A 12308-nucleotide genomic window follows, 5' to 3' on the forward strand; every position below is an offset into this window, starting at 1 on the left:
AAATTTCAAGGTATGATGATGGAAGCTCAAGCAATGTTCCTATCTGTAATTATATTAAACCAAACAAGGTAAATATGGACTCAATGTCAGAAACAAGTAACGTCTGGAAACCTACATTATAAGTAAGGGGCACTAAGTTGTAATTATTGCATCAGAGATTTGGGAACTAGGAACATTTTAACCCATTTTGTGAAAGCTCAGGAATGAAGATAGTCTTCCTTCGAAATACTTAGACATGTCTTAGTTACCTTGGGCTGCCATAACTAAATACCATAGACTAAGTTAAACAACAGAAATTAATTTTCACACAGTTCTGGAGGCTCCAAGGTCAGGGTGCCATCATCATGGTGTTCTGCTAAGGGCTCTCTTGTGGCTTGCAGAAGGCCACTTTCTCTCTGTGTACTCATATGGTCTTTCCTTGGATTAAGACCCCACCCTTATGACTTAATTTAAACTTGATTACCTCCCCAAGGCCCCATCTCAAATACCATCACACCAGCGGTTAGGACTTTAACATTAAATTTGGGAGGGTGGGCACATTCAGTCCATAACAGGAATCAAGATATTTTTCCTGTAAAATGCTCTCGCAAAATTAATGTGTATCCTTGATCACATGCCTTCGTCATTTCTTAATGTAACACACATTTCTTTGCAGTATTTTCATTTGGGAATACATTTCAGATCACCAAACATATTTCTGTATCATGGGGCTTCTTTAAAGGGCTTGAAAACTTTTCAGGAGAGCAACAAATACCCCTCTCCCCCATATTTTTGACTCAGGAGAGGTGAGGAGGGTAGCAGGGGAAAGCTAGGATCCTTAGTCAGATTTCTCGGCCATATTCTTTCTTTCTGCTGTTTCCTGTCTTTTCTTGTTGTTTAGAGACCTTCTCTTCTTTATAATCTTCGATCTCACCCTCCCATATTCTGAGCAATAAAGGGTAAGTAAAGAAAAAACCCTGGATTACCAAGAAGGGCATTTCAAAAGTATTATCCTGACTGGGTGTGGTGGCTCATGCCTGTAATTCCAACATTTTGGGAGGTCAAGGCGAGAGAATTGCTTGAGCTTGGGAGTTCGAGACCAGCCTGGGCAACACAGTGAGACCTTGTCTCCACACACAAAAAAAACTAACAAATTAGCTGGACGTGATGGCACGCGCTTGTAGCCTCAGCTACTTTGGAGGCTGAAGTGGACGGATTGCTTGAACTTGGCAAGTCGAGACTGCCGTGAGCAGTGATCGCACCACCTGCACTCCAGCCTGGGCCGCAGAGTGAGACTCTGCCTCAAAAACAAAAGTATTATCCCTTTTACTTTTAATCAATACGTTAATGCAAATTATTCATGAAATGCTACATGAAATGTGGCCAAGACAATCTGATGAGTTGGCAAATTCTTTTGGAATAACGATGTGATTGCCTCCATACATTCATTGTATTCACGTATTGCTAATGAAAGTTTTACACTGACAAAAGTTTGGGACATACTCTTTGGTAATAATGGCTTAAATAGTTAAAGTAGTGTCTGTATTGCAGGACTTCTCAGAGTCTTTAATGACCATTGTGAATTTCCAAGCTGGGGCTATGTGCTCTGTAAGCATTTCCCGAACACATTTGGCCATAGAACCATTTTTTGTAAAGGATGTGTTAGTAGTCTTTTGCTGGTAAGTAATAGAAACTAACCTGAGCTAACCTTATCAACAAATAATGTTTATTTGGAAGAACAATGGGTGTATTGTTCAATCTGTTGAATTGAACTACCAAGCCCCAGGAAGAACAGGAAGCTATTGGAAACCTTGCGATTAAATGTTGTAACATTTCACCTTGATCTTTGTTTCCAGTCAAATTTGACATCCAGTTTTACTTTTTCTTTCCATTTTTGCTTTTGATCTACATTATGATCCTTTCAGTTATTACAAACCTTCATTAAAGCATGTTGCATACAAAGTTAGTGGCATTTTAGGCTAAGAAGGGATAAAGCAGAGAATGGGAGTATTCTCTCCAAGGATCACACCTCCTCTGATTTTAACCTGATGATGACGACATTGTGTTAAAGGAAATCTTAGAATCCCCCCAGTAATCAACAGAAGTGATCAGAGGCCCCATCTGAGTCGGGGTTTGGAGACTTACAGGGACTAAACAGGAGTGGTTCTGAGAAGAAACTAGGCAACAATGTAGAATTAGACCTTGAAACAAATTGACTCTCAAATAAGCTGGAGGAAAGTGACTCATGAGATAGGAGAGGCATTCCCTTGGCATACACAGTGACTCCCTATAGCTCTGTGAGTTGAACATCCCTAATCTGAAAATCCAAAATGCTCCAAAATCTTAAACTTTTTGAGCACCAAATGACACCACAAGTGGAAAATTCCTCACCTGACCTCATGCAATTGGTTGCAATCAAGACTTAGACACAAAACACACTGTTTATTCACCATTCCCAAGGGGTTACAGTGCACAGTAACTTTTCAATCAAAACACAGAATTGTAGGTGGAAACTGAGAGCCTGTCATTGTTTGTGATTGCTGTTGTTTAATGGATGATACAGGTGTTCTGGTGGTGCTATTGTGTCACTTAGTTACCCTGAACACATTTTTTCACCATATTAGTGGTATGTCTATTTTTTACTAAGTACTTATATGTGAATAAGTATAAGAAAATGATTGCTTATTGGTTGCATATCAATTCAAAGTCAGGAATGATGGTGATGCCAAACAACAGGTGACTGTCCATATGGGTGGCTGAGATAGTGATACCTTTGCTTTCTGATGGTTCAATGTACATCAACTTCATATATGCACAAACCTTGCTTTATACACAAAATTATTTAATATACTGTATAAAATTACCTTCGGGCTATGTGTATAAGATGTATATGAAACATAGATGAGGAGTTTTACCTTTAGACATGAGTCTCATCCCCAACATAACTCATTATGTATATGCAAATATTCCAGAATCTGAAAAAATTCAAAATCTGAAACACTTTTGGTCTCAAGCATTTCAGTTAAGGGATACTTAACCTGTAAATTCTCCCTGGAGTAGAAGAGGTAGACTTTACTTGGCAGGGAGGGAATAGGGAAGTGGGGTTGGTTTCTTGGTGTAAAAAGGTCTGGAGGTGAATAGAAAGGCTTTCTCTGGGCCGGGTGTGGTAGCTCATGAGACCATCCTGGCTAACACAGTGAAACCCTATCTCTACCAAAACTACAAAAAATTAGCTGGGCGTGGTGGCGGGCGCCTGTAGTCCCAGCTGCTGGGGAGGCTGAGGCAGGAGAATGGCGTGAACCCGGGAGGTGGAGCTTGCAACGAGCCCAGATCACGCCACTGCACTCCACACTCCAGCCTGGGCGACAGAGCGAGACTCCGTCTCAAAAAAAAAAAAAAAAAAAAAAAAGTCTTTCTCTGAGGTGAGAGAAGAGTGAATGATTTTAAGCTTCAGTATTTGCACCCTTCAGGGTGTGGGTATCAATAGGAACATAACTGTTTGTAGGTATTGTGAGTAAATTGTTGTGATTGATATGAAAGATTACTTTTGGGGACTAAAGGAGTTCATAGACTAGAGGAATAGAGTAGGGTGAGATTGTGCAGGCCTTAAAAATTGAGCCGAGAAGTTTATATTTAATGCTATAGGTCAAATAGTTGTAAAGCAATGGAACCCATTCTTTCAGCCTAATTTTATTCTGAAGTACACAGTGTAGAACAGTTAGAGCAGAACTTTTGCTATTAAAATAGATGCATGGTGAGCCTCCCATCTTCCCCCCTTGGCAGGCCCAAAGAGGACACCACAGATCTTCTGATGCTCAGACGTGCTTAGTTTGAAAAATTGCCATTTGTAGGCTTTTGGACAGGGGAGTAGAATGAGTAGAGTAATATTTGAGAAGAGTTTAGTGGAATGAGATTTTCTAAGATGACCTGGAGACTAAGAAGCTGGAGGCTTGGGAGACTGGAAATTTTCTATTGTGCTAATCCAAGCTTGAGGTGATGAAGACTACACAGTCCAAATTTCCTATTGCTGCTGTAACAAATTACCACAGCCTTGATGGCTTAAACAATACAAACTTCTTACCTTGCAGTTCTTTAGGTCAGAAGTCCAACATGGGTATCACTGGACTAAAATTAAGATGTTGAGAAGGCTGCCCTCCCTTCTAGAGGCTCTGAGGGAGAATCCATTTTCTTGCTTTTCCCAGCTGCTGGGCTGCCTGCATTCCATGCTTTGTGACCTCCTTCTTCCATCTTCCTCGCCAACGCAGCAGGTTGCATTCTTCTCATGCTGCCACTGCCACCTCTCTGGTTCTGTGTCCACAGCTGAGAAAGTTTCTTCTGTTTCAAGACTCATGTGATTAGAGTGGCACCACCCAGATTATCCAAGATAATCTCCCAATCTCAAGGTTGGTGACCTTAATCACATCTGCAAAGTCACCTTTGCCATGTAAGGTAATAATATTCATAGTTCTGGGGATCTGAGTGTGGACATCTTTGAAGGCCATTTTTCTGTCTACCACAAGACTTAAAACAGATATTTTAAACAATAAATAGGACTTCCCTTTTAGCGGAATTGATGGCTCAGTAAGTCAATTTGATATGGAAATAGGGTAGAATAGGTGGAAGAAGATATTGAGATGAATTATTGGTGATTTGGGTAATTTTACCCCTTTTTAATCATTGTAAGACTTGTGAAGGTCTCTGTATGCCTGCTTGCTGCCTTTAGAGAAACAGCCCTGTAGTCATGAAAGCAGTAATCTGAGTGTCTTGGGAGAGCTTTCAGATCTGGTATCAATAAGCCTTTCAAACGCAGGCCTGATCTGTTTCTGAGTGTCCCCAGGGATGGACTTACTTTCCCACCTTCCCCAAGAACACTAGTGCCTCTCTTGTTGGCTCCCAGTTGCTAGGGTGGCAGAGAGGGCATTTTCCTCCCTCTTCTCTCCTTCCCCTTTACAAACCCCATCTCAATCAGTCTGATTTCCCGGATGGAACAAATGGGGCCAGGGAACAAGATATGATGAATGATTGCCAAAGTGCAGTAGAAGATGGCTTTGGGATTGCACTGGAATTGGTAAATGGAGATCCTGGTGTCCACTGGGTAGGTGATTTGGGTGCTGGTGAAGGTTGTGGCAATCATTCTGAGCAGAATGTGCCTGTGAGAGCCTTTCTCTACTATTGGGGGTAATTCCAGGAGAAAGGATGCCTAGTTAAGACACTACCTTATATGATTTTGATCTCTTTATTTCTCAGTCTCATTGGTTGCACCTGATTTCCTCCATGACATTATACAACGATTGTATAATTTTTTCTACTGGTAGCACATGATTTCTCCAAATTAAAAAAAAAGAAATAAAAAGGTTATACTTTTCATCTGTGCCTGTGTAAACAAACCCAGTAATTACTATAACTCAAATTGCTGCTGAAACTCTCCATATTTTAATGTGCACACTGTTGCACTTGTTACTAAACGTCTGCATATATACTGGGAAGCTAACCCTGAATTAGGAAACTGAAAAACTGATTAAAATAAAATTGGGCCAAGTCCATGATTTTTATATTCATAAGATTCAAATTTTCTGTGAGGAAATGTGCAATATGAATTGAATTATCTTCCAGAGTAATAACAACAACAACAAAAAGGAAACTTAAGCAACGGCAAAATATGGGTATCTGTGCAGGGAGATGTATGAATTCCGCTTGTGGTTTCGGGTGATTATGATTCCGTATTCTGCCCCGGTGAAACAACCTTTACTTACTAGACTGCACAAACTCAATTCTCTTTAGTCCAAAGTGGGTATTATCCAGTTCTCCTATAGAAATGTTTTCTCAAATTTTAGAATTTTACCAAAATAATTTTTCCACTGAACTTTGAAGACAGCATTATTAATCTTCATAAGTGTTTTAATCACTTTCTTTCCTGATTGCCTTTAGGACAAAAGAACAGTTGTAAATGTTCAAAAAAAAAAAAAGTCAGGAAGGTGAGAGTTCATTATTTCTGTGCCTATAGGCATAGGCTAGGTGAAACTGAGTATTAAGGAAATCCTGTAGAAAATTCAAGCCTCTGCATTTTCTTTTAGTAAATTGTAATAATTGGACTATCCCTAACACACCTTTCTTTGTTCCCTCCAGGCCCACCCACTCTCTGTCCCTTTACACCTTGTTCTCTGTCCAGGTGATGCTGACCTGTATGGGCATCACCAACAAGCTCCTTTGTCTTCTAGCTTCCATTTGGGTTAGGGCAATGGAGAGCCCCAGCAGGAGACCAGAGGGAGAAGGTAAGGTCAGGTGGGCGTTATACCTCTACTGAACACCACTGCTCTTGTCAAGTTGCCCTGTCTTCAAAGCTCTAGAAATGATGTTCTCCCCTTTTCTCTTCGGACCTTGCGAAGGGAAGAGCATCGCATTATTCCCAGCTTGTAGGTACTGGACTCTCCCTTGTGGTTTCAGGTTTCCATCTCTTGCCCACATCTTTATGAATAGTCCCTTCAGTAAACCCTCCTCAAGTTATCCTAATTTGACTGTGTTCTCTTTTTCCTACTGTGACCCACACAAAGACAGAATCCGGTTCATCCAGCCCTACTAATTCTGTATCTAAACAAATCTAAATTATTCTCACATTCTGAGGCCACCATCATCTCTTACCGGGACTGGTTTTTTGTTTTGTTTTGTTTTTGTTTTTGTTTTTATTTTGAGACAGTTCTGTCACCAGGCTGGAGTGCAGTGGTGCAATCTTGGCTTACTGCAACCTCCGCCTCCCAGGTTCAAGCCATTCTCTTGCTTCAGCCTCCCGAGTAGCTGGGACTACAGGCACGCAACACCACACCTGGCTAATTTTTGTATTTTTAGTAGAGACGAGGTTTCACCATGTAGTGCAGGATGGTTTCTATCTCCTGTCCTCGTGATCTGCCCGCCTCGGCCTCCCAAAGTGCTGGGATTACAGGCGTGAGCCACCACACCTGGCTACCGGGACTATTAACTAACTTCCCTGCTTTCACCCTTTATGGCTTAAAATCTTCTAAAGGTTTCCCATCACACATATAATAAATCCCCAATTCCCTGTCATGGCCCAAGGCCCTGCATGATCAGACTGTTATTGTTCAACTTTCTCTTGAGTCACACTCATTTCCTAGGTTCCAGAACATCTCAAGTCCTCTCTTGCCTGGGGGCTTTTGCCCATGGTGCTCATTCTGCCTGGTCTGTTCTGCTCTCTATTCTTCACATGGGTAGCACCATCAAAGACAAAAACCGAATAAGTAAGGAGATTGATTTTATTTTGGCTATTGCAATAGGGAAAACACCCCAGATTTGAAGATTAGAGTATGTATTTATTTTCTATTACTGCTGTAAAAAATCATCGCAAAATTGTGACTTAAAACAATAGAAATTGATTCTCTTACAGTTCTGGAGGATAGAGTTTCAAAATGAGTCTTCTGTGCTTAAAAATCAAGGTGTCTCTGGTGCCATATTGCCTCTGGAGAGATGCAGATTCTCTAAGGGAGAATCTGTTTTCTTGCTTTTTCCCATGTCTAGAGCTGCATTCCTTGGCACATGGCCCCTTAATCTTCAAAACCGGCAGTGTAGCATCTTTTATCTGACCCTGCTTCTCTCTGCTTCCATCACATGATTTTCTGCTTATAGTCGAATGTCCCTCAGCTTCCCCCTTACAAAGATACTTGTGCTTATGCACGTGGTGCTTAATACCTAGGTGATGGGTGGATCGGTGCAGTAAACCACCATGGCAAGTGTTTACTTATGTAACAAACCTGCACATCCTGTACATGTATCCCAGAATTTAAAATAAAATAAAATAAAGTAAAGTAAAATAAAATTTAAATTAAAAAAAAACCTGTGCTTATATTTAGGACCTAGCCAGATAATCCAGGATGATTGCCTCATCTCAAGATTCTTAATCACATTTGCAAAAGCCCTTTTTCCATATAAGGTAAAATTCACAGATTTCAGGGATTAGGACCTGGATATCTTTAGGGGCCATTATTCAGCTTACTACGGTGTATCTAGAAGGATAGTTTTGTTTTAGATTTTTTTTTTGTCTGTTTGTTTTTTTGAGACAGAGTCTTGCTCTGCCGCCCAGGCTGGAGTGCAGTGGTGTGATCTCAGCTCACTGTAACCTCCGCCTCCTGGGTTCAAGCAATTCTCCTGCCTCAGCCCCCTGAGTAGCTAGGATTATAGGCACCTGCCACCATACCCAGCTGATTTTTTTGTATTTTTAGTAGAGGCTGGTTTCACCATGTTGGCCAGGATGGTCTCAAACTCGTGACCTCAAGTGATCTGCCCACCTTGGCCTCCCAAAGTGCTGGGATTACAGGTGTGAGCCCCCACACCTGGCCTTGTCTTAGATTTTTATAGGGAAGAGTAGACAAGTTATAGGTGGAGTACATTTAAAGTTGGGATTGTTTATTTCTGTGTCTAGTTAGTTTCATGAGGACAAACCTAATCTCAGCTAATTATCCATGAGACAAAGAGTAAAGTTAGAAGGTGTCTGTCTGATCTTATTTGCAGGCTCAGTTTAAAGGGGAAAAGTCTGGGTTTGACCTTTTCACAGGTAAACAAAGGAATCATCTACAGTCTTGTGGGAGTCATGAGAAAGAGTTGGCAGTGTCTTGTCTAAGTCATATAGGGAATGGTGGTTCATTTCAGTTAGCCATTTCTAGAACACAGAAAGTTGGGGAGACTTCTTAACGATTGCTGTGTTCCAGGAGCACAGGGCTCCGGTAAAGTTCAACATTGTCAGCACCTTCTGATCCTCATGTGTTTTTCATAGACACCCTCACTGAGTACCCTAATAAAGTACTACTATTTCCATTATTCTCTGTCATACTGATACAGAACAGCTGGGCTCCTGGCTAAACGCGCCCCGCCCCCCCACCCTTAAGCCTGGAACCACTGCCCTAAGTGAAAATAGCTGACCCTGTTTTTCCGCCCAAATGTTACTTTTTTGGCCTGCCACGCCCCTATCCTGTTGACATAAAAAGACTTCAACTGCCAGTGCAACACAAGCAGCGGAGCGGTGGGGATACAAGCTGCTGAGCATCAAGACTACGGATAGATGTGGCTAACTTCAGTCAGTGTGGCTTCACGGAAAGATCACCTTCTTCCCACACCCATCCCCTTTCCAATTCCTTATCCTGCTGAGAGGTACTTATATTGCCTAGTAAAATCCTCCGCATACACCAACCACCCTTCTATTCGTTCTTGTGGCCTGATTCTTCCTGGATGCCCGTGTGCGTGCGGAGAGGGCAGGGGCTTGGATGCTGCTACAGGGCCTGCACAGAGCGTGCTTCTGCCAGAGAGGAGTAATGGGCCAGTTCCAGCGTTCGTCTTCGGTTGCTGCACTCACTTGCTCGCAGTCACTCTCTTGGGAGGAGTGGCCGACAGTGGGCTGAGTGAAAGGAGCCTCTCCAGTTCCCGCCCACAAAGGGCGTCAAGGTCAACAGTTATCCTGTCTCAATACCTTCTCTTTATTTCCTTCACAGTATTTTTCACAATTTGTAATTATTATGTGTAACTTGTTTTCTTGTCTGTCTAAACCTTTAACTTTTTGAGGGCAGGGAATGTGGATGCCAATATCTTAAGAGCTCAGAACAGTGTATCTTTGTGTCTTTACAGCCTGACACATTTTTGTTGAGTCAATTGACAAAAGAACTGACACCAGATGGCCAATCAACTCAAGAGAAAGTAAGTATAGTAGTGAACTAAATAAGGATAAAAATAACAGTGATTGAAAAAAGAGAGGCTGGGCAGGGTGGCTCACGCCTATAATCCCAGCAGTTTGGGAGGCCGAGGTGGGCAGATCACAAGGTCAGGAGATTGAGACCATCCTGACCAACATGGTGAAACCCTCTCTCTACTAAAAATAAAAAAATTAGCTTGGCGTGGTGGCGTGTGCCTGTAATCCCAGCTACTCTGGAGGTTGAGGCAAGAGAATCGTTTGAACGGGAGTGGGAGGTTGCAGCGAGCCAAGATTGCACCATTGCACTCCAGCCTGGGCAACAGGGCGAGACTCCGTCTCAAAAAAAAAAAAAAAAAAAAAAAAAGAGTGAGGCTGGGTGCAGTGGCTCGTGCCTGTAATCTTAGCACTTTGGGAGGCCAAGGTGGGCAGATAACTTGAGATTAGTTCAAGACCAGCCTGGCCAACATGGTGAAACTCCATCTCTGCTAAAAATACAAAAATTAGCTGGGCATAGTGGCGCATGCCTGTAATCCCAGTAATCCCAGCTACTTGGAAGGCTGATGCGTGAGAATCGCTTGAACCCGAGAGGCAGAAGTTGCAGTGGGTTGAGACACGCCACTGCACTCCAGCCTGGGTGACAGAGTGAGACCCCATCTCAAAACAAAACAAAAAAAAGAGAGTCAGAAATCCCAGGCAGCAGGATGAGCATATTCAGAGCCCTGGAGAGTACAGAGTGTGTGGTGTGTCGGGGGATAGCTGGTGTGGAAGGGCCCTGAGCAGGGCAGAATGTGGCTTCATAGTGAGCCAGAGACCAGACCACAAAGGAGTTTCATACTTGCCATGTCCCCTCAGTGCCCTGTATTAATTCATCCTTCCAACAAGTATCTGTTGAATGTGTTCCATGTGCCAGGCACTGGTCTAGACTTTGAGGATATAGCAGGGAACAGAACAGACAAAATAAGTCTGACAACAGATAGAAGATGTGATTCAAATGAATAGTGCCGAGAGTTAAGGAGAAAAGTAAAGCAGGGAGGGAGGTATGGGATTTAGACTTCTGATTTCAGAGAGGGAAGCCAGGGAAGACCTCAGTGAGAACATGCTATTTGCTGAGTGTGGGGATGGGGGTTGTTTTACCTAACTTGATGGAAGCGATATCTTGGGGAAGGGCATTCCAGGCAGAGGACACAGCAGGCACTAAGGTCCCAGGGTACAAACTCACCTGTAAGAAGGCCAGTGTGGTCTGAACAGTGACAGAGGAGGGCGTACAGTTGTAGGAGTTGAAGTAACAGAAATAGGTGGATGGGGTGCAGGGGTAGGGCCTTGTAAGCTCTTGTAAGGACAGTGGCTTTTCCATGGACTGAAATGGGAAGCCATTAGAAGATTCTGGTAACAGGAATGACAATCTCTAGTTTACTTAGCAGGATTGCTTGGGTTGCTATGAGGCAGAGGAGGAGTAAGGCCTGATGTGGAAAGACCTTTGAGAAGATGTTGAAATGAGGCAGAGGAGGAGTAAGGCCTGGTGTGGAAAGACCCTTAAGAAGGCTCCTGCAGTGATCCAGGTGAGAAATTGTCCAGTGACAACATGGGTCAGAGAGACAGAAGTGGAGATGGTGATGAGTAGATTCTGGATATATTCTGAAGCCAATAGGATTTGCTGATAAATCAAATGTGTGTGTGAGAGTCAAAGTGACTCCAAGATTCATGGCAAGGATAGCATTGTCATGTATGGAGATGAAGGAAGAGTGTTAAAGAGTACCTTTGGGAAGGAAGAGTAAGAGCTCAGTTTTGGACACATTAAGTCAAAAGTACACAAGTAATACTTTTTCTTTTAGTAGAATTCATTTTGTAAATGTATCTTTGAGCATTAGGAAATCATAGTATGGTGACCTGTTTCCAATGTGCATGTTGTGTTAGCAGCTGGAGTTGTTTAATATTTTTTTTTGTATTTGTTTTTGTTTTTTGTTTTTTGAGACAGAGTCTTGCTCTGTCTGTCCAGGCTAGAATGCAGTGGTGCAATTACTTACTGCAACCTCCACCTCTAGGGCTCAAGCGATCCTTCCCACCTCAGCCTCCCAAGTAGCTGGGACTACAGGTATACACCACCACACCTGACTAATGTTTGTTATTATTATTATTATTTTTTTTGTAGAGACAGGGTTTCACTGTGTTGCCCAGACTGTTCTCGAACTCCTGAGCTCAAGCTATCCTCCTGCCTCGCCTTCCCAAAGTGCTGGGATTACAGATGTGAGCCACCGTGCTCAGCTTAACATCTTTTAATACCTGTTATTTCTTACTCCTCTGAACTTCTCACTTTGCCTGAGAATAATTTTACCACCTCTTTGTTGGGCAGAAGTACAATAGGAACATCAGAAAGTGCAAATACATAATAACAGAGAAGTCAGTCTCTTTTTCTTCATCTCTTGGGCATCCAAAAGAACAGATGATCCAGATTTGGAGGTCTGGGAAAGCAATGCTGTGTGAGAACAGGGGGTTGCATGACAACAGAGGATTGGGCTTGAGCCCCCAGGGTCTGCAGCCAAGTCTCACAGTTTGGCAGTTACTCATGCCTTTCTCTCAAAAGTCAACTGCTGAGTTTTGCCCCAAACTACCCTCTGCTGCAATATATCTTCCAGGCTGAGGA

General features: G+C 42.6%; 1 long non-coding RNA gene across 1 annotated transcript in view; it reads left to right on the plus strand.

Moving 5' to 3' along the window:
• The first annotated feature begins 9453 nt into the window (after positions 1 to 9453).
• LOC115835460 overlaps positions 9454 to 12308 on the plus strand; it is a 28580-nt gene continuing 25725 nt past the window's right edge. The window contains exon 1 of the long non-coding RNA XR_004030445.1: positions 9454 to 9672. This is a non-coding gene — a long non-coding RNA (uncharacterized LOC115835460). The remainder of the gene's footprint in view (positions 9673 to 12308) is intronic.

The sequence above is a fragment of the Nomascus leucogenys genome, chromosome 6 (genome assembly GCF_006542625.1).
Source record: "Nomascus leucogenys isolate Asia chromosome 6, Asia_NLE_v1, whole genome shotgun sequence".
In the NCBI taxonomy this organism is placed as follows: domain Eukaryota; kingdom Metazoa; phylum Chordata; class Mammalia; order Primates; family Hylobatidae; genus Nomascus; species Nomascus leucogenys.